The sequence below is a fragment of the Ambystoma mexicanum genome, chromosome 14, assembly GCF_040938575.1.
Source record: "Ambystoma mexicanum isolate Mex_15411 chromosome 14, UKY_AmexF1_1, whole genome shotgun sequence".
Classification (NCBI taxonomy): Eukaryota; Metazoa; Chordata; class Amphibia; order Caudata; family Ambystomatidae; genus Ambystoma; species Ambystoma mexicanum.
In genome coordinates, this window is record NC_090940.1 from 546,815,070 (window position 1) to 546,838,242 (window position 23,173).

Here is a 23,173-nt window from a genome sequence, read left to right on the forward strand (position 1 = left end):
TACACAAAAAGTGTACAACGTAGAAGAAGGACATAAAGATATTATAAGTAGTAATAAGGAAATATGTAAACCTGAAGATGTGAAAAGAAAAGGACACATTTAATAAGCATGTAGAATGAAATGGATGGTACCATAAAAATAAAAAAAGGATGCCTCCATCGTAATCACTACACAGAAACTCGGCAGCCTAGAAAGACAGTGGACGGACGCAGTAGGACGAAGGGAGATTACATCAAAAGAGTGAGTGGAGGTCATTTTTTTGTATGTGTGTGTGTTTTTTGTGGTATGTGGTGCAGAAATAATTTCTTTCTGTTTTGACTCAGAAATGACTAGTACTTGGAGTGGCTGGAGGAGTATTTTTTCCCCATGGGGAAATGTCTGAAGACAGCGACAATAATGGTACACATTGCTCTGCATATGCAATATAATTACCATTATTTTATAGCTATTTAACATATGTATATATTTTTTTTTTAACAGACCAGGAAAGAAAAGAAGGGCAACAAACGAGACAGAAGATAGGATAAAAAGGATTGAGCAGAAAATTGACATATTGAACGAGAATTTTAAAAGTTTACGGGAGTTTGTGGAGGACTGTGAGAGAGGAAAAGTTTGTTACCATTGCCCCACCTGTACCTGCCCCGCTTCTCCATTCCATAGTGAACCTTCCCCAAACCTTCAAGAGGAAAATAGACGTTTTGACGAAATATCCATCCCTTCTTCCCCTCACAAATCTTCTCCTCATAACCAGCCCGTGATGAATCCTAATTCCCCCATATTTGTGTCAGTGTCAGCTTCCCCCGCTATTTCTTTGGAGTGAAGTGTGTGTGTGTGTGTGTGTGTTTGGAATGTTTTTGTACAGTAGTTGTAGTGAAAGTGTGAGTAAAACTTTTTAAAAAAAAAAAAAGACGTACAATGTTCGCGAACAGCACGCCTGTTCGACCTATCCGTAAGGAATGGAATGTCGGTGCTGTAAAGGAAGTACACCTACCCTTACTAATGTCAAGTAAGATGGACTTGATGTTTGACCGCACCATCTGCTGAAGTTGTGCGTACATAAACAGAAAGGGGCGTCCTAAGGACATTATACCTCGCCGTACCGCTTGTAAATGAGATGAAACATGTTCATAGAACACACCAGATGTTCGGTATGGCTGTAAATGAGCAAAACGGGAGTGTGTAAAGGACAGTATACCTGTCCGTATCGGGCGCAGCCAAAATGGTGCCGTCCGTAGAACAGGCGCGGTGGCCGGCAAGTTCGTAGGCAAACAAAATGGAGTTGTCCTAAGGACACTGGAACTGTCCGTACAGTGAACATACCATGTATGCACATGCGCAGTACAACCCTAAGTATAGCGAACATCGCGCCTGTCCCCAACTGTCCGTCTCACTTGTATCGCACTTTGAATTAGTTTGAGAACCCGAACACTGTCCGTAGGACACTTGCACGCATGCGCACATTTGGTACTCTGCATTTGCTGTCCAGCGGACTCCCATTTCTGGCGCGGATGTGTTCAGGACGTCATCATGTGACCGCACCCACGCTGAGCGTGTGGACTAATTTGCACAGTTTGTGTACTTCCGCAACAGTCCAAAAGAACTTGTAGACACAAGGCAAAGTATTGTAGAGTGTAAAAATATAATTTCACATATCCCAGACAATCGCTGACCTGAGGACTTGGTGTGAAATGTTTGTACCGCTTTGCAGTGATGAAGACGGTCACGAGGCACACCCCTCCAAATGGCCACACCCCGAGCGCATCTTCATTGTCCTTCTAGCTATAGCAGATCGAGGTGTACTGCCTTTACTGCTGTAGTGACCAAAAGGAAACTAATCGGTATGGCTTCCTTGGTTGCTGTTGGTTCATTAGCCTCTGCACCACCCCCAAACCTGCCACGACCTCCCCAAGGGCCTGCAGAGAGATATATGGGTGAGGATGTAGAGAGCGAGGAAGAAGGGAATGAAGTGGAGGAACTCGGCACTAGGAGCACTTGCCGGGAGTCGTGGGTGTGGCGGTTGTTTTCCGTTTATGGGAATGTACCAAAAGCACGTGCAAACCTGGTGAAGTGTAACCAGTGCGAGGTGGTACTGAGTCGCGGGAGTCTTGGTTCGTACAGCTTTGGTACGACAACCATGAAGCGACACCTCACTTCGCTCCACACTGCAGACATTCGCAAGGTGGTGCCATGTCCAGAGCGTAGTCGATTGAGTTCCTCCACAGCATCCTCTGTGTACGATCCTCCCACCACAAGAGACATTCCTGTGGGGGAGCGTCTCCCCTCCAGCTGCCTCACAAGCCAATCGCAATGCTGTTGACCCTTACCTTTCAAAAGGTGACAATAGTGTGCAAGTATTGTGATGCAGTACTCTGCAGGGAGGAAGAGTTTTCGAAGTGCTTTTGAGGCTATGGTCACAGAGCACCAGAAGAAGATCTGCTCCTTACCTAAATAAAGCTCACCAAATATATTTCTCGGTTCACTTGCCCTTCCTTATCCCCGTGGCTGGTGTCCCTTCCTTACCCTCCTTTGGCCTCTTCTCCTAGTGTGTTGTGTGCTGTGAAGCAATTAACGTGAAAAGAACAAAAATAGCAGAAAAGGCTCTTTTGAGAGCCGCCTTTCTCAGTTTAAAGATAGAACTATGAAGTGACGGTCGTAGACCCCCGCGGAGTGGTGGAAAAGTTTGCGGACAGTCATAGGGGAAAAAAGGGAGGGTGCAAGTGGAGCAAACACAATGAAGTGTACGCTGGGAGTAAGTGGTGGCTCTGAAAAGAGCCTTTCGGTGGTGTGTTGTGTGGGTCAAAAACTGTGGATTGGAGAAAACGGATTGTCAGATAGGTTAGCGTGAATTCGAAAGAGGTCGCAATGCATTTTGTACATTGCGAAGAAAAATCCGATTGCCAGCATATCTGAGGTGGACTCCATATCTGCGGAAAATGAAAGAGTTGCGAAACAAAATGTTTTCATTGTGGAAGGAGGACATGCCAACATCTCTTAAAAAGGCACAAACAGCCTTATTCACATTGCATCTCGCTTTCTCCATTTGTGGGCCAAAAACACAGGAACGCAGCCATATTTGTCTTTGCGCAATACGGGAAAAGAGTATTTGACAATTTGCAAGTCCTTCCTTCATTGCACATTGCAAAGAAATTCCAGAGACATGGCCTAAACCGTTTCCTCCGCAATGAATGATAAGTATATCTGGAGGACGCTCTGTCAGTAAAGTAACACCGAGAGGTACCAAGTCCAGCCACCTCATTCCACGCACGCCATGCAAGTGCACTTCCAAATGAGGAAATCCGAGATCTGCAGATAAACTGCAGCTTTCTGCATGCACCTTCAACCAATGTATCCATGAGTCTCCCAAATTCCAGATAATCTGTTTTCGAGCATGGAAAGCCATGGCTCTGGGGTCTCCCGTCAGGGAGAAGACGGTCTTACTAAAGTGCGCCGTTCAGAACACACCTACTGAACTTTATGGACCAATCCCTAGCTCGGCTCATTCTTATTTGCATGCGTCTCCATCCCTGAATCCCCGTTGGTGATATGCGCTGGCTGCAAAGTACCGCCATGTTCGCGGACATGTATAGGATCAGAGCATGACAACGATACATTAAAGTGTTATTCCCCTTTTTCCCCTTTAAGGTGGGCTCTGAAAAGAGCCGTTTTTTTATTTTTGGCCAGATACTGTACAGACATCTGTTATTTTATTTATTTTTTTGTATTTTTGGTCCTTGCTTTACTCCTACAACCATTACAGAACCTTCTCTAAATCAGGCCTTATGTTCCAAAAGAACATCGCATTTCCCAAAGAAGATAGCGCCACACCATCTGCTTCAAAATAATCTGCATTGCTTGAAGCAATGTTATCGTGGCTGCAGAAAAACATATCAGCTCGTAACATGAATGCACGCATGCCGCAATTGATGATACACCTCCCAATACTTTGATCTGGACAGAAAACAGAATGGTTGTCCCATTTTACTCTAGGGAGCAAAGCAGAAAAAATTACTTTCGTTGTTGGGAAGATGGTCATGAGTGCTTCAACCAACTGTGCCAAATCTGCCAACGCGAACTCATGTATCCCAAAATTACCACATGAGGAGGGGTCATTGTACACGTCTTTGCAAACTTGCAGAATTGCTGCAGCATTGGCATCAGTGTCAGCGCTCCACACCACCTCCACTCCTCTCACATCGAAATGGTGTGCCACATGCCTACTCTCGGCATAGTGTTGTAAGCCATGCACAAAAATGTCCCCAAGCACCAAAACCCTGACCCCCTCCACCTCTGCCATCTTTAGTGTACGCACCGTCTTTCAACACAAAAGAGTAATGTGAACATCTGATTGGATGATGCCTACAGTCCCCTTTCCATGAAGGATTTGCCGTAGAAACACGTGTGTGACACGCCCTACCTGCGGACAAGCGTTGCCTACGTGTGGCACGTAACTCTTACCCAGTCCTTCCACCCTTTCCACAGCGGAGCAAGTCGAGTCCCTCATTGGACACAACTAAGTAGTCACACAACCATCCACCAATCACATTGAACATCGCTAATTCTAACTCCGTCATCAACATTGCGCACTTCAAAATTACTGTTGATTCTGAATGCAAGTCGCATATCATTGCAAAGCACCTACTTCACAAACTACTGTGCAAGTATTGTGAATTTAAACGTACAGCTCCATGCATGCGCACATGAATGAGTATAGAATACAGGTATGTATATTGTAATCAGAGACCATGTGTAACCCTTATGATTTAATTTAGACAAATTAATGCCGCTAAATGTGCATAGGCAATACATACCAACGCTCCCCCTTTTGTGCCAGATGTCTTATTTATCATTGACAAACCGCACAACTGCTTACTGTCTTCCGCATAACCTATACATACGTTGCAAGCATGCCCATTTAGGGCGGAACTCATTTTTGTATGTGACAATGTCGGAGTTGTGTACTGTGTGCGGGCTACAGTAATGCTACTTGCAATGTAATTGTATGAGAAAAGTAAGCACTCTCGATTGCTGTGGTGACATCTACCTCTGAGGGTCTCCCGATTTCTCGGCATTGTGCTTTTAATTTGCAAGTAGAAAAATGTTCCCCATCTACTACTGTGCCCCATCGCTTACAAACCTCTCTCCTATACATATTACACCGTGTAAAAAACAAGGCATTTCCATAAGCTTAAAATTGTTAGCAATTTTGAAGGACTTTCAAGTACCATATTGCAAATACCATGCAAAGACTGCACAGAGTGAAGTGAAATGTACACATGCACTGGGTTGAAATATGAAAGTAGAATGCTGTGACGAAAGAAGCACAATTAATGTGTGCAGTATCATCATTGCTGTAAACACACAAAGTAATTGAGTTTGTTTTTTTGCACCGCAGTGAAGACTACTCTTCTGAGAATCAACAGAATCTACACTGCAGACGACATATCCGAAGAAACCAGGTTAGTACTACCTTTCTATTTTAACTACACCTCAAAGAGGCTGTGTTGGTTATTTGTTTATTTTGGGCGTCAAAGCAAACATTGATTTCTAAACCATTGTAGTAGTATACAAACAATAAAGTAGCCTTACCAAATCATTGCAAGAATCCAATGCACATTGACACACCATGACAAAGAGCTTCCCCATCAGCCTCCTGCACACAGACATTGGACAACAGACCAAAGTATACCTTTTTTTTTCTCAACAGACACCAAAGAATGCCTACCAAAAAGCAAATCCGTAGAAAGGAACGCAAAAGTAGAGCAAATAAAAATAAAAGTGCCCAATGTAAGCATCCACCTGTTGTACAGTTTGTAGAGAATGTTGGAACAAACCAGCTAATGCGGTTGGTTAGCAAAACAAAGGAAGTCTCAACTTCCGAAACTTTACCTCCTCCATCAAAATGGGTCACAAAACACAAAAATGCTGTCAAAAAAACGACTACCAGTGCAGCTAACAATGCTCCTAATAATCCTGATAGTGTAACAAGAACGCATAGTAAAAAAATGTATTTTATCAAAAATGTTTTGTCACGGTCCTTCAGAATCTACTAAGAAGAGGACCGAAATCATCCTCACCCCTTATAACCTACCGTAGAAAGTTAATCCTACAAGCTCTCGTGGACAGTGCAATCCTTCTCAAAAGGAAGTTGTTTATATTAGTGTTAAATAGGATGAAAGCACTAACAAAACTAAGAACTAAACTACAAGAGAAACTCAGCAATAAACGGAATGTGAACAAAAATAATGTTCTTGCATGTTTGTGGTGGTGAATGGAGTCACAACAACAACCACAGAACCATATTTTAATGAAGAAGCATACAAACAAAATAAAACAAACACAATTGCCATCCATAGCAGTGGACGAGGATATGAGAAAATCAATACTACCATCATGGAACAAGAAATACTGCTTACAACTGTATTCCCTGAAAACACAGAATTACCTCTCGATTCAGCAGAACCACATCGTCCAGTATACAAATGTACGTGCACATCAATGTGTGCCATTCCAAACAAAGCTTTCAAATCTTTACGTCACTTCCTCAATCAATATGTAAAAGGTAAACACAAAAGTAAAATGAAAGTGCTGCAAAATATGGATATTTGTCCAGTGCGGAAATACACAGGACTAAAAGGACATTCATTAGCCTGCATTCCTGGGCCTATTTGCAAAAGCGCCTTCCATGCTATCAAAAGGATATCAATACATCATTCCAATGTAAGAAATCTAGTGTATAAAATATACTATGCAAAAAGTCCAGCTTCAGAATTAGGCAATTTAAATACCACTCTTCTGCATGGTAGACCCAAATACTTACAAGAAGAAATTGACCGTATTCAGAGAAAGTATTTTGGAAGTGAGTGCCACTTACAAAATGCAACAGTTTTAGAACATAGTAGCAACGATTCTGCACATAGCAACCTTCTATTACACACATACAGAAAAGAAATAGTCAAATTTAAAAAGTCATCGGATGAAGTACCAAACCATGTGTGTGTGTTGCCACAGAACGTTTTACAAAAGGAACACAAAAAATGTGGACATAGCATACGAAATAGAAGACAATGAAGATTCTAAATGGTTTGAATTAGCGCTCTACCTTTTAGCAGAAAACAAATATGAACTAACTGAACGCCTTATATGTTGCCGTTACTGTACTACAAAATTAGACAACCACACTCCTCCACGTGACATTACAAATAATTTGGAATGGTTTCCATTACCAAAAATCCTGCAACAGCTCAATTTGTATGAGAGCATAATAATTCAAACAGTTCACCCTAAGCCTTCATCCAAAAACAGCAAAATTACCTTCCTCTGAATTGGTGAAAGGCATTCGTGGCAAAGTAGTTTATTTGCCATTAGATCTAACGGAAAATGCACACACTCTAGGAGTGGCACGTTCAATAGAGCATTCTTTAATAGTCTTGGTAAATGGAATACCAACAAAGGACAAAAAAATTTGGCAACAATTAGTGGACTTACATAAAGTTAGACAAGCATTGCAATATCTAAAAGACAATAATGAGTACTACAAGGAAATAAATATTGATGAAAGCTTAAGGGAAACAACTGAAATAATTCAACAGCCATCAGAAACTGGACAATTCGAACTTCTGGATCCTGCTACAGTATCCACTCTTTTGGACCATTACGCAATTCATCCATTGCGTTCCAATGAAAGCATAGATGATGCACTAGAAACTAACCAAATGCGACAAACCAAAGGGTCACCAATGAATATATGGGAAAAAAGTATAGAAGCACATGCTTTTCCACTGCTATTTCCTACTGGCAAAGGTGGAAGATACGATGATAGACCCACTCAGATGGGGCATCAGAATACTGTTCCTTACAAATGCATTTGCAAGATCTACATTTTGTCTAAATCTGGGAATACATATTCCACCTACTCTATGAAAGTGAATTAGCAACACTATGTTACGGAGTTGCACACATTCTTAAATCTGGTACCCACTTTCAAAATGTGTCAGCTATGCAGTTAATGCAAAAAGTACAGGAAAAAGATGAGGTTTTACAATCAAGTATTAGAAATTTGTTTGCAAACATGCGTCGTACAAAGGAATACAGGTTCCGACGGCACGGAGACGTGCGCTGTATGATCAGAAACCTTGGACCACTGACTTGGTTTGTTACACTAAGTTGTGCTGAATATGCATGGGATGATTTACATGAGTACGCATAGCAAACAGCAACAAAAACAACGTAGATATTACCTGGAGAACTTGCTCTCTAGATCCAGTTAATGTGTCAAGATATTTCCATCATCGTTTTATTGCCATGCTACACTTTATTTGCAATAAAACTGTTCCTCCCCTTGGATAAGTGCAACACTTCTTTTGGAGAAAATATCATCAAGCGAGAGGAGCACCACATATTCACATGCTGTTATGGATCAAAGGTGCACCGAAATTAGGTCACGACAGTGACAGCACTGTTTTGCAGTTTATCCAAAAATATGTAACTTGTGAAATCCCTTCTCAACAGACACAGTGAGCTGCATGGGCAGATTTTACAATTTCAAAGACACAAATGTGGCAAATATTGTCGCCGCAAATACAAAAACAAAGGGAAATACTACACTAAATGCCGCTTTGGTTTCCCTAAACCAGTTACAGAAACAGGTGAAGTAAACAACTTCATGTCTTCAGTTCGACATAGTGTTAAAGGTAAATCACCCAAGAACACGTATTACATAAAAGGAAGGGAAGAATCAAAAATATCAATGATTAAAATGCAATCATTGCCCTCTTATGGAATGCAAACATAGATGTTCAGTACATTGCAGATAATTCAACTACTGTTGCACAGTATGTTACAGCCTACTGAACAAATGCAGAGAAAACAGAGCTTCACCTCTGGGATGACCTAGCATCAGACAAAACATTATCACAGAAATTGTACAGCCTAGGCATAAAAATGCTCTCTCATAGAGAATTTGGCGCCTATGAAGTAGCAGATCGTTTAACCGGTACTGCTTTGTATGGAAAATCAGACAACATAGTATGGCTTAGTCTTGGTCCTGCAAAATCTAGAAAGAGTGCTAAAATCATATGAGGACATAGAAACAATTGCCAGAAATGATCCCAACATCCAAGACATTCTAAAAAACAATTTACTGGACACATACTATCCGAACAGGAGTAGCACTCGGAAAGCATGTGTCTATACCACATAGCTCAAAACTTTGCATACAAAAATAATGTAAAACCCGATGAAACCAAACGCAGACATAGAGTGAACGATTGTGAAGGGAGCTTAGTGAAACTTACCAAACGAAGCTTAATTAATCATGTAAAATTGTCACTAAAAACTCCTCAACAGAAAGAACTATATTACATGTCTCTGTTACAACTTTTCAAACCATGGAGAAAAGAGGAAGACATACTAGATAACTATGGGCCTCATTACACGGTAGGTGGTAAGGGTTTACCGGTATCGGTGTTTTACCGGTAAACCCTTACCGCCTTACGAGGTACCTTTGCGGGTTGGGGAATTTAACGCCTGCTTTTTGCGGCGTTAAAAACCAACCCGCAAAGGGACCAGGGAGCTAATTACGGTACGGCAATTTGCGGTACCGTAATTAGCGCCTTCCCCATTCCCATAGAGCCCTCTGGGGCAAAAATGGGAATGGGGAAGGGCAATGGGGGAATTAACGCCCCACCAACCTTGGAATAGGGCGGTAATTCCCCTTTCCACCAAGGCGGTCCCGGTATTTTACCGGCATGGACCAAGGTGCTAATAGCACCTTGGTCCACCGCCATCCGTGTAATGAGGCCCTATGACTGCTATGAAGATGCTTTCAAAGCAAATGAAAGCGCCATCACCGATGTGAACTTTACGCAGTAAAAAACAATGTTACACAATGAGCAGCAACAGGAAGAAGAACTTCAGCCTCAATAAGGACTCTTCCGACAGTAGTCAACCTTCTGTAACAGGAAGTCAAGAACCACTAGGACAAACACTAATAGCAAATGAGGCTGAAGTAGCTATGGCAGAAGTAGAAAACACCATGTATCATTATCAAGAAGATACAGAAGACTTAGCTGTACAACAAGCAAACGATCAGCGCACCATTTTTGAAGACGTAACAAAACAAATTGTACATGGTGTACAACACGAAAATAAAGAATGTACCTGCCAAAACTACAAACCTATACTGCTGTACGTCAGTGGTGATCAGGGAAAACATTCTAATCAAAATCATCAGCAAGTTCCTTCAACAATTGACAAACAACAAACTGTCAGCTGTTGCAACGGCCCCCAGAGGTTTAGCTGCTTATAACATAGGCGCTGTCACTTTACATCGATTATTACTGCTTCCAGTAGAGCATCAAAATAAAATGAGACTACTACAAACTTTCTGCAGAAGTTGCAATGGAATTACACAGAGTATTGAAACAAATGAAAATGCTAATAGACGAAGTGAGCATTGTCTCCAACCTAATGTTGGCTTTGGTTCATCTCAGATTGCAAGAAGTACTTAAAAGTAGCAACAAAGAACTCTTTGCAGGGAAACACATTATCGTTTTCGGAGATCTTCTACAATTGACACCAGTGAAAGGTGAACCGATTTTTAAAACCTTAGGCCACAAACTCTGCCGTAAAACTGTTGGCAGCATTTCCAATACAGAGAATTAACTGAGAACATGCGGCAATCTGCAGATCTCACTTATGCCAACATCTTAAAAAGTATTAGAGTTGGAATATTATCGCAAGAAGCACAAGTTGTATTGAAAAACCGGCACATATATGCACGTTATGGCGACAATGCATGTGCAACTGATGTTACGGAACAAACAGCGCACAAAAATGTCAATTGTATGGCCTTAATGCCAACTCTTTCAAGCTGTTTCAAATTCAATGAAACAATGTTAAATAAAGAAATGCAACCAATACTAGAAATTAGCGCCACAGACACACTAGACGTACATGGTATAACCGTACCCATGTGTGAGCAAGCCACAACAAGACTAAAAGTTTAGTAAATTCAATCTCCAAAACAGCTGGGTTGGAAAAGATTTGATATTATCCTTAAATTGTAGAGTAATGCTTAAACGTAACCTTGACGTAGAGCAAGGGCTAGTTAATGGAACACTGGGCACAGTTGTTGGCTTTCAATCATACCCACGTGATAGCAACATTCAGTTTGTCAATATTCGCTTTGATAAAGTTTCAGAAGTGAAAGGGATAGGGCGCTCAATTGCTTGATTCCTTCTCTTCAAAGACATGTATGTACGTAGAGAGCAATTTTCTCTAACTCTTGCATATGCAGTTACCATTCATAAATCCCAAGGTCTTACCCTAGACAAAGCATTGATGGATATAGGAAACACAAGTCTTCAAGGAAGGCATGAGCTACGTAGCATTATCACGCTTACGTACACTTGACGGTCTATTGCTAATGAACTCTGATCCAAGTAAAGTCAAAGCTGATATTCCTTGCATTCTAGAATACAAAAGATTGTGTTCATTGTACACCTCTCATCTCAAACAATACCCTGTTCCAGATAAAGTAAAACGTGGTAAAAGAAAACTAAATGAAACAGAAATGCAACAGAATCCAACAGCAAATTCCGGAAAGAAAGGAAAGGCTAAGGTTTCATCAATTACCGCAAACATAGAAGAACCTATTAGGGAATGTAAACCAGGAACGTCGGCAAAGAAGCAACAGAAATTCCGAAAAATGCACGGTTATGCTTGAGCTAAAACATGGCACTGGTGCGCAGTGTATTCTGGGGGCACTCAGAGCCATAATGGATATTTACTCCATGCCTCAGTGAAAAGCTATACTTACTTTGCTGAGAGGTGAATTTGCTTTGCTGAAGAAAACATGCTTTCCAAACCTGGTATGCAGTCGAGGACATTCTGCTGGGAAAGCTGGTTTTGTTATGAGTTATGGGACTGTTTTCCGTGGCGTTTGTTCTTAGGAGAGGGAATCGCTTTGCTCCTTGAGGTTACGGTCGGTTGACCCAGCTAGCAACCAACGGTTTCCCATCAATGCGCAAGTGCATTGCCATAAGGTTCGAGAAATGACCACCCCTTTTTGAGGAGTGCATATATGCTGAACCCCTCAACGGTCAGACGGGACAAGTACAAAGACCTCAGTCGGAAGGGGGACGCCTTTGTCCGGCATACCTGTGGGCTGTTGTGCTCTCGGCCTGGCTGTTATCGGGGTCTTCCAGCCGCTTCTGACGAGATGAGGGATTCAGTTACGCCCACGGTGATGTATTTTCTTTGGAATTCTCGGTCTTTTCTGTGATTTATTTCTGTGTTATCACTTGTTGCTTCTAAGCTTTGAATAAATAGCCGTATAAGTGCTCATTTTCTAAGCGTGCGTGTGGTTATAAGTCATTGCGTTATCTACCTGCGTTTAAAGTACTGCCTCTGCAATTGCGCTGGTGATTAATGACTGTCCGTGCACTCTGGGCGAGCAATACATGCACTCACTCAGATACAGAACTTGCTGGACCATTCAAATTTGCAAATGAAAGTGGGGTAAGTTGCTATGCAAATGTAGCAATGAATATTCATTTCAATTGCCACCAATTGTTAACAATATTTACCTGCACAGTACAGACCAATAATTGTGTTTGCAAATGTTAGTGCTGCATAGAAATGCAACAAGCAATCCTGACAACACATACAGTGTTCATGGAGTAAGGCAACAATTGGACGACTGTGCTGGAATGGTGAGATTCACTATGAACTCACAAGAAGATCCACAAGAATTTCTAATGTACATACTATTAGTATTGGAAAACAAAAGCATACCTGTAAATGAAATCTTCCAGATTTCGTACATGTGGAAGCATACATGCACTCTCTCTAGCAAAGTGATACAGGAAGAAATCCCAAATGAGCGATATGTGTATGTTTCCATACCAAATTGTGAGAGCATTCCATTTCAGCAACTTGTACAAAATGCAAACCATGGCAGATTATGTACTATTTGCAATTCAGACAATCGCTCCACCTTACTGATACAATCATATAGTGCCTACATAATACTTATGCTTCTACGTTATAATGCAGGTGGCACCAAAAACCACTGCAAACTGACTGGATTCACACACGGTCAAGTGTCACTTGGAAAGAAAACCTTTACAACAGTAGGTATAATCTACCATGCAGGAGCTACAACCAATGCAGGTCACTACACTGCATACATTAAAACTGATTGTGGATGGTTCAAATGTAATGATAGCACCACTACTCTAAAGCAGAGATTGCCAGCTAATCTTACAAATGCGTATTTAATGTTCTTAAAGCCAAAATTTACAAAATAATGTGTACTTCAAGATTTTTAAAAAAAAAAAAAAGTGAAAGACTACAGTTAGAATACGCCAACAGGTATCCAACTACCAAAGAGGATGTAAGAATGACTCAAATGAATATCACAGATCGTTGGGAACAAATGCACAGGTAGAATACGCCTACAGGTATCCAACTGTTGTTGAAAATTGTCAGGAAGGCAACAAACATAACATTAATGGGAAAAATGAAGGAAACAGGATATAACAATGACACAAATGAATGAATATCACAAAGCTGTAGGAACAAATGCAGTTAGAATACACCTACAGGTATCCAACTGTTGGTAAAAATCGGCAGGAAGGCAAACTTAACAGTAAAAAAAAAAAAGGTAAACTGTCTATTAAGCAATGAAGTACATTTTCAAAAATGCTAAGACTAACATAGCTGTTTCTTTTAGCACAGAAATGGAAAAAGGGATACTTCCGCCAAGAACGATAACCATTTAAAAATTGTATGTGGATTCTGAACAAAGTAAGGAGTAAGTATATTGGTAGTCATTTTCTGCACATGCAAATCTACACGTCTAATATATGGCACTAATATGCTGCAGTGCCCGTAGGCTGGCCCTTGCATCTTCGGTGTGTAACCTACCATCTACGCCTTACGACCAAGGTACAAGGAGTATAGGTCCTAGTCACAACCATCGCTGCATATGAAAACCATGGTCCTTGTAAATTAGCTACTTATAAATTTACTTTTCGGACCATCGTCTGCAGCCATGCAGGCAAGCCACTAGGGCGTCCACACAACTAGCACATTATACCACACCCATATTCACTTATAACTCCACTGCTTATGAATTCAGTCTTGGGTGCATGGCCTTTGGGCACGCAGTCAAGAGTCTGGGTCCCGACTAGAAACACCACAGCATATCGGAACCATTGTGCCTTGTCATTTTACTATGTACAAACTTGGTTTTGGGAGCATGGCCTCTGGCCATGCTCCCAAAACGCTATGCCCTCCCCACAACATCTTAATGATGTTGCATAGTACAAGTGTACCAATAGCTGTGATAAGGTGCAGTAGTTTGTAGCCAAAGGCTACAGAGGTGAGTTTGAGGCCATAGCATTATGAATGTATGGGTATACAGTATTTAAAATGCATAGTTCCTTACAACTGCAGTGCTTATTACTTTGTTCAAATACTCTGTATCCTGGCCACTACTAACACACTATATGACATCCATTGTGGCATATAAGTACACTACGAACTAATGTACCTATGGGGGCATGGCCTTCGGCCATGCACCTATGATTGCAGCCCCTCCCCACAGCCGCCAGAGTGATGCACTACCACACCATATCGTACCCATTGTGTCTTGCAAGTACACTACATTAACTGTGCTGTTGGGTGCATGGCCTGTGGCCATACACTCATGACTGCAGACTCTCCCCACAGCCACCTGACTGATGTTCAATAGTAGGGGTGTCTCTGTAGCTCTGAAATGCTGCACTGTTTGTGCGCAGGGCCTAAAATTTTAGGTGTATGGCCATACATTTCAATATATGGTTGTGAAGTGTCTTATAACTCCAGTGCTTACAAGTTTCCTGTTGGGTGCATGGCATACAGCCTGCAACCATGCATCCAAAAGTACACATCTTGTCCACAACCACTGCACTACATGAAACCCATGTGGGCTTGAAGGTGAAGAGGTTATAGCTTTCTTGTTGGGGGCATGGCCTTCAGCCTTGCACCCAAGAGTACACACACTCCCCACAACCAGGCAATCAATACGCATTAGTAAGGGGGTATCCATGGGTGTGTTACGCTCACCTGGCTCCCACAGGGGCGTTGATCGGAACTGGACAGCTGCGGTCTCCACCAAAGTGACGCGTAGTGCAGAGATGACAGATTGGACTGGCCCGCCTAATTTCGTCTGCTTGATCCGTAGAATTATTTTCCTGAAAGTGGAGAAAGGGAATTAGCCACTCGTGAATTTGAGTGATAACACCCCACTGTTGTTCACACTAATCACCTCTGATATCTCCTTTCATAGTCTCACCTTATGTTTATAAAAGATGAGCTCTCCATCCTGCGTGGAATGCAGGGGCGCGTAGATAACCAGTTACTTCACTGGTTCGAAGGTGTTGGGAGAGTTCCAGACCAATATTGACTCTGAGGTCCCTGGCGAGGAACCGCAAGTATATAGTTTGCTAGAGTTCAAAATGTCTGATATTCACTCTTGTCCGATTTCTTTTATCGTGCAGCTTGACCCAAGAGAAGATTGCCTCGTGGCAGCTGGTAGCGGTCTGTATTACCCAACACTGTCCGGTAAATGATACCTGTGTTTAATCTGTTGCTTTCCCTCCTTTTACAGGTGCGGCCTGTGAAATTATGACGTCTTGATGAATAATGCCTCCGGCGGTAATATCAGGTAAGTCTATGGTGGTAACAGAGATTGCCTTCGTTTATTCTCTCGGCTCACCTTGCTGTTCTCTTGTCCCCCTTAGGTGCCGGAGTTCGGCGAAGATGTGATGCAGATTGCGGCGGATCGTGGAGGTGCTGTGAAGGCTGGTGAGAATAGCGCGGCGCTAAAGCAGGCGATGCGACGCGTATAGAATTAACGTCTCTTTCCTTGTTTGAAGGCGCGATGGATCCGGAATCAGGTGAGAAATAGAAGTAATGTTCTTGTTCTAATCTTTCCTCCTTCTTCCCCTTTTTTCTAGGAGCTCCAGAACCGAGGCAGTCATGGCAGAAGGCTGGATGCTGACTTGCAGGCACGGTGAGCATTACGCTGCTGGATGCAGAATAACACGAAGCGTGTGCTGCTCTTCGGGCGTGGTTTAAATAGCCTTCAAAGTAGTCCCAGGTAAGAGGGTTCCCCCAAGACCACACCCGAGTAAGAAAATAGTCCCTGAAGTAAAGTAGTTCCCTTCCGGCTTCATATTGGCTTGGATTCTTAGCAGCATGGTCTGCATGAGGTAAGTGTAAGCATACGAGCCTGGCGCCTATGGCGCCAGGACTGACCGCTTCTATGAGCCTGGTGCCTATGGCGCCAGGTCTGTACCCAGATAGCCCCTAGCCGGGACTGCTGGGCTTTTTCTAAGTATCTGGATGCCTGCTCCCGGGACTGATGGGCCTGGTCCAGATGCCCGGGGGTAGGCATCATGACAGGGTGTGACATGCTGAAGTGTTGGTGGCCGGGCCTAGAGCTTTGGAAGTAAGGCCTTCGGTGGACGGCCATGCATCCAAGACTCTAGGCCCTGGCCACAACCACCGTAGCATGTGCCACCCATGGCGGCATAGTGATGAATACAATAACCATAGGAAAAAGTATTGTAATTACGGCATGGTGTCAATTTCAATGTTCCCTAACACCACATGTGTCCTTACAACTGTTACAAGTTTCCTGTGCACTGCACGGACTGAAATACTGCCCTTATTGGACCCCTCATTTTCTGTGCGTATAAGGAGGCCATAGAAAATACATCATAAAGAAGGTATAAGTGTGTTATTGGGCGCATGGCCTTCGGCCATGCACCCAAGACTGCACGCACTCCCCACAACTTGCCAATCGAAACGCAATACTACGGGTGTATCCATGGGTGTGACATGCTGCAGTGGTTGTGGCCAGGGCCTACAGTCTTGGAAGTAAGGCCTTCGGCCGACAGCCATGCATCCAAGACTCTAGGCCCTGGCCACAACCACTGTAGCATGCGGCACCCATGGCGGCGTATTAATGAATATAATAATAGCCATCGGGAAAAGTAATGCAATCACGGCATGTTGTCAATTTCAATGTTGGCTACCACTACGCATGTGCTTTCACAGTTAGAAGTTTCCTGTCTACTGCATGGACTGAAATGCTATCGTTATTACACCCCTCATTTTCTGTGCGTACAAGCTGTCCATGGAAAGTACATCATGAAGACCGACCCCCAGAACAAATGCATTGATCACCCATGTCTTACTGTCTGAACCTTTCCCAAAGGTCTGTGACACAGCAAAAGAGTTTTATAAATAAAGCATATGTACGTTGGTTGTTGCTCCGCTTTCGGCGGATCCAAGATGTCGGGCGCATCCAAACAATCTGACGCAGAACACGTCTCGCAGCAGCGAATGGGCAGAGACGTCTTGTGTCCGCGGTCATGACGCCAGCCCCTTAGCCAATCGGTATCTTGTCCGTGGACCGAACAGGGAAGTGCGACCGCGAAGCGGACATATATATCACAAATTGTTTTCAGACCTACTTTTTGATAATTTTAGAGAAAGGTACTGCACGGAAGGTCACCAAATTTACAAAAGCACGCTTTCTGGACCACGCCCCTGTACCTGCTGCAGATTTCGTGAAAATCCGTCCAGCGGTTTGAACTGTAGCCGTGAGCAAAGTTTTTCCCCCATTCAGTCTATGGGGAAAAAAAGACGTTTTGGGACCCCCCCCTATAACTTTTGCCCCCCCTGGATCAAACATCTCCAAACATTGCAGAAAAATTCAGAGTGGCCCATATACTTTTTTACAAAGTTTGGTGAGGATTCGTCCAGGGGGAGCAAAATTATAAGCCGCCCAAAAAGTGCTCTTCCTATGCAAACAGCAACTTAACCATAACTACACGGCCACGGTAATTATATATAACTGAACAAGCCACAGGAGTGTGTTTAAACGCATCAGCCAGCCTCATACCATGGGAAGCCTTTTTGCTTTTAACTGCCATGATAAAATAAAACTTTTTTCTACTTTTGCAAAGATTTGTTCACTTTTCAGCAAATTGCAGCTGTGGATTGGTACTATTCCGGAGTGTTGGGAGTGCAGCTCCATACAGTGAAGGCTTCATTGCCTTATCTTGGGGAAAAGAAAAAGAAAAAAAAATTATATATCCTTTGTGTGCCGTGTTTTTTTTGCAAGAAATCGCAATATTTTCTCTCTCTGCTGGCATGGTAGACATGCTTTTTTTATCTTGTTCCCAGCAACTGAAAGGATACATACCATTTGTGCAGGGTTACCAAAGGAAACAAAGTAATAAACCTAGACAAGGTTGTTACTGCATGTCCTTTTCATACGCTTAAAGCTAACCCATATTTTGCTGAGCTCACCATTGGATCTAGCTAGAGGTAGCTTCCAGCGCTTTCAAGACTATGAGCTTAGTTTTTTTAAAAGATTTTCAATGACAAATTCATGTACAAGAAAGACATTTTTAGATGTGGTACTTGTACACAACTCTATTTACTTATTACTCTATAACTTAACAAAAGACTATACTTCGAATAATCAAAATTGTACATCCCATCCTCGATATGAATATCAATGCTAAGTAGAAGGAGGTAGAGTGGACGTTATGGCAAAGTGGGGAAGGAGGGGAGTAGGTCTGGCCAAGCAAGAACAAAAAGATTTGTTATAGAACATGAATTTCAATCCAATGTTAGTTCAAGCATACATGTTGAATGGACCCCATATCTCATTCATTCAAAGCATAATTTTTTGTAAAGGTTTCTTTTGCCGATAGCAGTACCATGCCTTGTGTCCAATCTTCATGCATTGGTCTTTCTGAGCTTTTCCATTTTTTCAAAACCTGCTTTTTCGATGTAATCAGGGCTCTGTATATCCGGTAATTGTTTTATCAGTGACATGTGGGATCTTTGATACTTGACCCAACGCACACACTTATGGTAATTGTGGAATGTTGCAATTTGTGATGATTTCCATTCAATGTATGAGCTTAGTTTTTAAAGGCAATTCCTTGAATAGGCTTTGGGGTTCCCCAATGGGATCCGATAGGGACCAAATGTTTTCAGGCACACAACTCCAGAATGGCTGCCTCATCCAAGGCCAAAAGAAAGAATAATAGAACAGAGTTAGGTGTGGTTTAGAGAGAGAAGTACAAAGAGCCCTCAAGACTGAACGCTGTGGGACGCCAAGGAACAAGATGAGTGAACAATAGGAGTTGTAAGCCTATGGGAGAGTGAGCGATTAGGTAGATTACTCTTTCTTGGTTTAATGGCAAAGTCAAATATACCAAGAGCAACAGAGAACTGAGTGATCCATTGTGACGAAAGCAACAGACAGGTCTAAAAGATTAAGAGAGAGGAGTGTATGGAATGACAAGAAGAAATGAGGAAAGGAATAATATGTAGAATAGCAATTTCTCTACAGTGAGCAGGATTGAAGCCATAGTGTAGAGGAGAGAATTGTTATCAAGACAGAGAGAGTTATCAGTAGGCCACAGTCTCAAGAGAGAAATGAAAGGAGAACAGGGCAATAAATGCAGGGGAGAAAAGCGTCAAGGGAGGTTTTTGAATAATTGGTAGAATTGTAGCATGCTTGAAGGAACGAAGTTGAGAAGTGTACAGTGGGAAGAGAGGAGTTAAAGAGAAGGGTCAGGTAGGGACAAAGGTGAGGCTATGCTGAAGAGGATCCAATGTGCAGAAGCAGGGTTGGTGCACTAGAGCAAAAGAATGAGGCAATCTATAGACGGGGGAATAAAACACTGAATAGAAGATGGGTTTGAAGAAAACAAGAGTGATAATGGAGAAGAAACACAAAGAAAAGAAATGAGCATAGAAAATCAATTTTAGGTGTAAAATAGTAGTCAAAGGACGAGCAGTCAAACTATGGTGGGGTAGGTGAAGCAGCCAGAAAAGGAAATGTAATCTACCAGGTTAACAGGAGAAAGGTGAAAAGAGATTGAGAGGAATATTGTTTTGTGCGGTTAGGCAGGATTTTCAGAATTACCATTGTGTAGGGATTCGGCATGACCACCCTAGTGGATGAGCAAGGGCTTGTCACACTTTTTCCTCACCAAACTCTGCCTGGGTAGCGTAGGATGAGCATTGAGGCAGACTGTGAAGGTCAGGGGGTTGGGAAGTAGGTACAGTTAACAGCAACTAGGAAAAGTAAAGTAATAGAGTTTAACAAAGATGCGTAAAAATTCTCTATGAGGCACAAAAACACATACAGGTAAAACACAAGAATAAAATATACTACACAAACACTGATATATACACATCTATGTAAACAATATGTATACTCAAAGGGGATTAAACAATAAAAAACAGTTATAAACAATTAAGTATACCCATAACAAAACTATCAAGTAAAATGGAGAGAGAAAAGGTAGGCATGCAATAAGAAAACAACTTGCCTTATAATTACAGGGAAGTCACATTTAGCTTAAGCAGGAGTCCTTCCCTAAGCAGGTAAGCATGTTGAAAGTGTTCAAAGTATTTAGTCCACAGGAAAGTACCTGAGAAGGGATTTAGGAAGTCAGAAAAGAACCCCCTGCACAAGACTTGGGCAAAACCAACAGGTAAGTAGTTTTAAAAAAGGTACAAACACACACAAGGTAAACTAGATTTGGAAAAAGAAAGGGGTTTATTCCCAATTTCTACACTCCTAGGAGTTCCCATGGACAGGTATGCATAGTGTAAGGTAGCAGACTTTACGGCCATGCAATCCATAGTGAAATGAGGGAGGCACCAAGAGTGGCATATAAACGCAGGCCCAAACTCTGAAAATAACCATCAAAGTTAGAATCGCTGAGGCACCCACCCACGCCATTGGTCCCATTGCAGGAGGATCAGGGCTCACAGGTGTAGTAGTTGAAAGGGTTTGGGTGCAGGCTATGACGCAGATCCAATCTCTGAAGAAGGTGCAGTTCCAAAGGTCCCCCAGCTGGACAAGGCAGCCAACGTTGGATGACAAACACTGCTACTCCCACAACATAGGACCTCTATGACATTGCAGATAAGGTGAAGAACCCCTGGGTCTGGCGTCAGAAGGTTCGGATCTTGGCAGCAGTGGAACACAGGTTCTAGACACGTCCCTTTTCGAGGTCGAAAGGTGAAAAGGTTTCTGGGCTTCAAGCAGAAAATCTGCCAAGTTGCAAGCTACAACTCAGTATGGTGCCTCGGTTGTACTCGGTGTACGGTTGCTAAAATTCAACTCTTATTGAAAGTTTAATTGCTGAATGGACGACGAAGACCATTACACGCATTTCCCATTTGTTCTTGCACAGCTGCTATATTTCGTTTTGGCTTGGAAAGCAGTTCTAAAATGGCTGCTGCAATAGCTTCCTGGTAGCACCACCAGGCTGAGATGATTGGCTACCGTACACCTAAAATCACCCAAGCCCTGGAGCAGCCCTATATAACCTTGCGCCAGGACCCTCTCGCCATATGCTAACAAATGTCATCTTCTGGTAAGACTCTGCTGAAACATTCTACCATTGATTCAATTGACGCCAAGCCAGACCGCTTCATTCGAAGCTACCACACCATGTGTATTGGCACCCGGAACTCTACTCCGCATCCCTAAAGCTATACGCACCCTTCGTCCTAGCAACCTGCCAGCCACTTAAAGCATGCAGACCTACCTTTATGTATGAAAATTACTGTACATTACTGAGTAGGTTTAATTTTGACCACCCATTGTTAATCTAGCGACACGCTGTTCGTGGCATCTTCTCCCTTGTCCTTCTTGTGTTTTGCTCCCCCTGCATTGGAAACAGGACTGTGTGCTTTGCGTATACCAATTGTCATTTTTGTTTAGCGGTTATTATCCCATACTATCCACATACTGCACTGACTTTACCAGCTTGTATGCAACACCCAATCATCTCGTAAGCTCCCAGCGACCATCTGCACCATGATCCCTCTCTAGGTTAGTCGCTCCATAGTCATTTGCACTGTAATATGCAAGCATAGAAATAGCCAACACTGCCCATCACATGACCCACCCAGCCGGACTCTGCATATATGTTGATCCTCAGTCACATTAACCACTTCAGCCATACCCACACCCAAGCTAACCACTGCAGCACCATCCCTATTTTAACTCTCTGGCACTTCCAGAAACCTCCCCTTACCATCCAACCCTACTTGCGTTACCTGCTCAGTAGCAACACCATCCTCTCCAACATGTCCATGCTCCCATCCTGTATTAATGGTGCCCTTACCAAGTTCAGAAATGCCCTGGCTTTGATCGGTTGTTTCAGACGCCACCCCCTTCCATGCCACTACAATTAGACGTCTTAGTGGTGACAGAATCTTGGTTACACGAAGCGCCTGGCCCTCTTCTAACTTTGGCCATCCCCCCTGACTTCAGCATATTTAGGGCTGACCGTTCTATCACAATATGGGGTGGGGTGGCCATCATCTCTAAATCAAAACTCCAGTTCAGAAGTTGTCCCCTAGACACCATAGCTGGCAACAAACTGCTCCTTCTTAAACTAACTACAGAGCCTAAAATCACTATTCACTTCCCAATCATCTACAGTGCTCTGAATAACACAAATCATCCTGAAACAGATGTCCCACTCTTTATCACACCTACCTGAAGCTTAATATTAAATGCATCATACTAGGTGACATCAATGTAGGTTTCGACGATAAACTGGACCTTCAAGCCAGCGCCCGGCACTCAGCCCTTCTCGAAATGAATTTCACCCAACAAGTCAATCACATAGGGTAGAATTCTCGACTGGAAACTATCTGTTAATGTAGAAGTATCCATAACAACCAACACGACACTTCACTGGACTGAGCATCACCTAATACGCTTCAATGTTATGACACAAGAGAAACATAACCCTCCCAAACCACACCTACTCCTATCGAAATAAGAAACATACATAACCTCACATGAGATAGCCTCACTCCTGTCCTAACGGATACCCTACAAACCCATCTCGCCACCTCCACTAACCCTAAATATCTTGCTGATATTGACATAACTGCCTCAAGACAACTATAAATGGTCTAGCGCCACTTAACAACTAAAATTCCACGATAAGCCAAGCGTTCCAACAAGGATCTGGTGATTCTCGGACGCAACTAAAAAGAGTCCTAGAACACTTGCACAAAAAGACCTAATCTCCTGAATCGGCCTCCACCTTCCTGGAAG

The 23,173-nt window shown here is 42.7% G+C and overlaps 1 protein-coding gene across 7 annotated transcripts in view; it reads right to left on the minus strand.

The window, feature by feature from the left end:
• Positions 1 to 23,173, minus strand: part of ATXN3 (ataxin 3) — a 616,356-nt gene that overhangs the window by 563,563 nt on the left and 29,620 nt on the right. For 2 of the 7 annotated variants that reach the window (XM_069637849.1, XM_069637848.1), the window contains exon 2: positions 20,415 to 20,516. The exons of 4 other annotated variants lie outside the window; for them this stretch is intronic. The gene's annotated coding sequence lies outside the window, so the exon portion shown is untranslated. Of the gene's footprint in view, positions 1 to 15,111; positions 15,220 to 20,414; positions 20,517 to 23,173 lie in introns of those variants that run through there. One more of the 7 variants, XM_069637846.1, reaches the window with a different exon arrangement.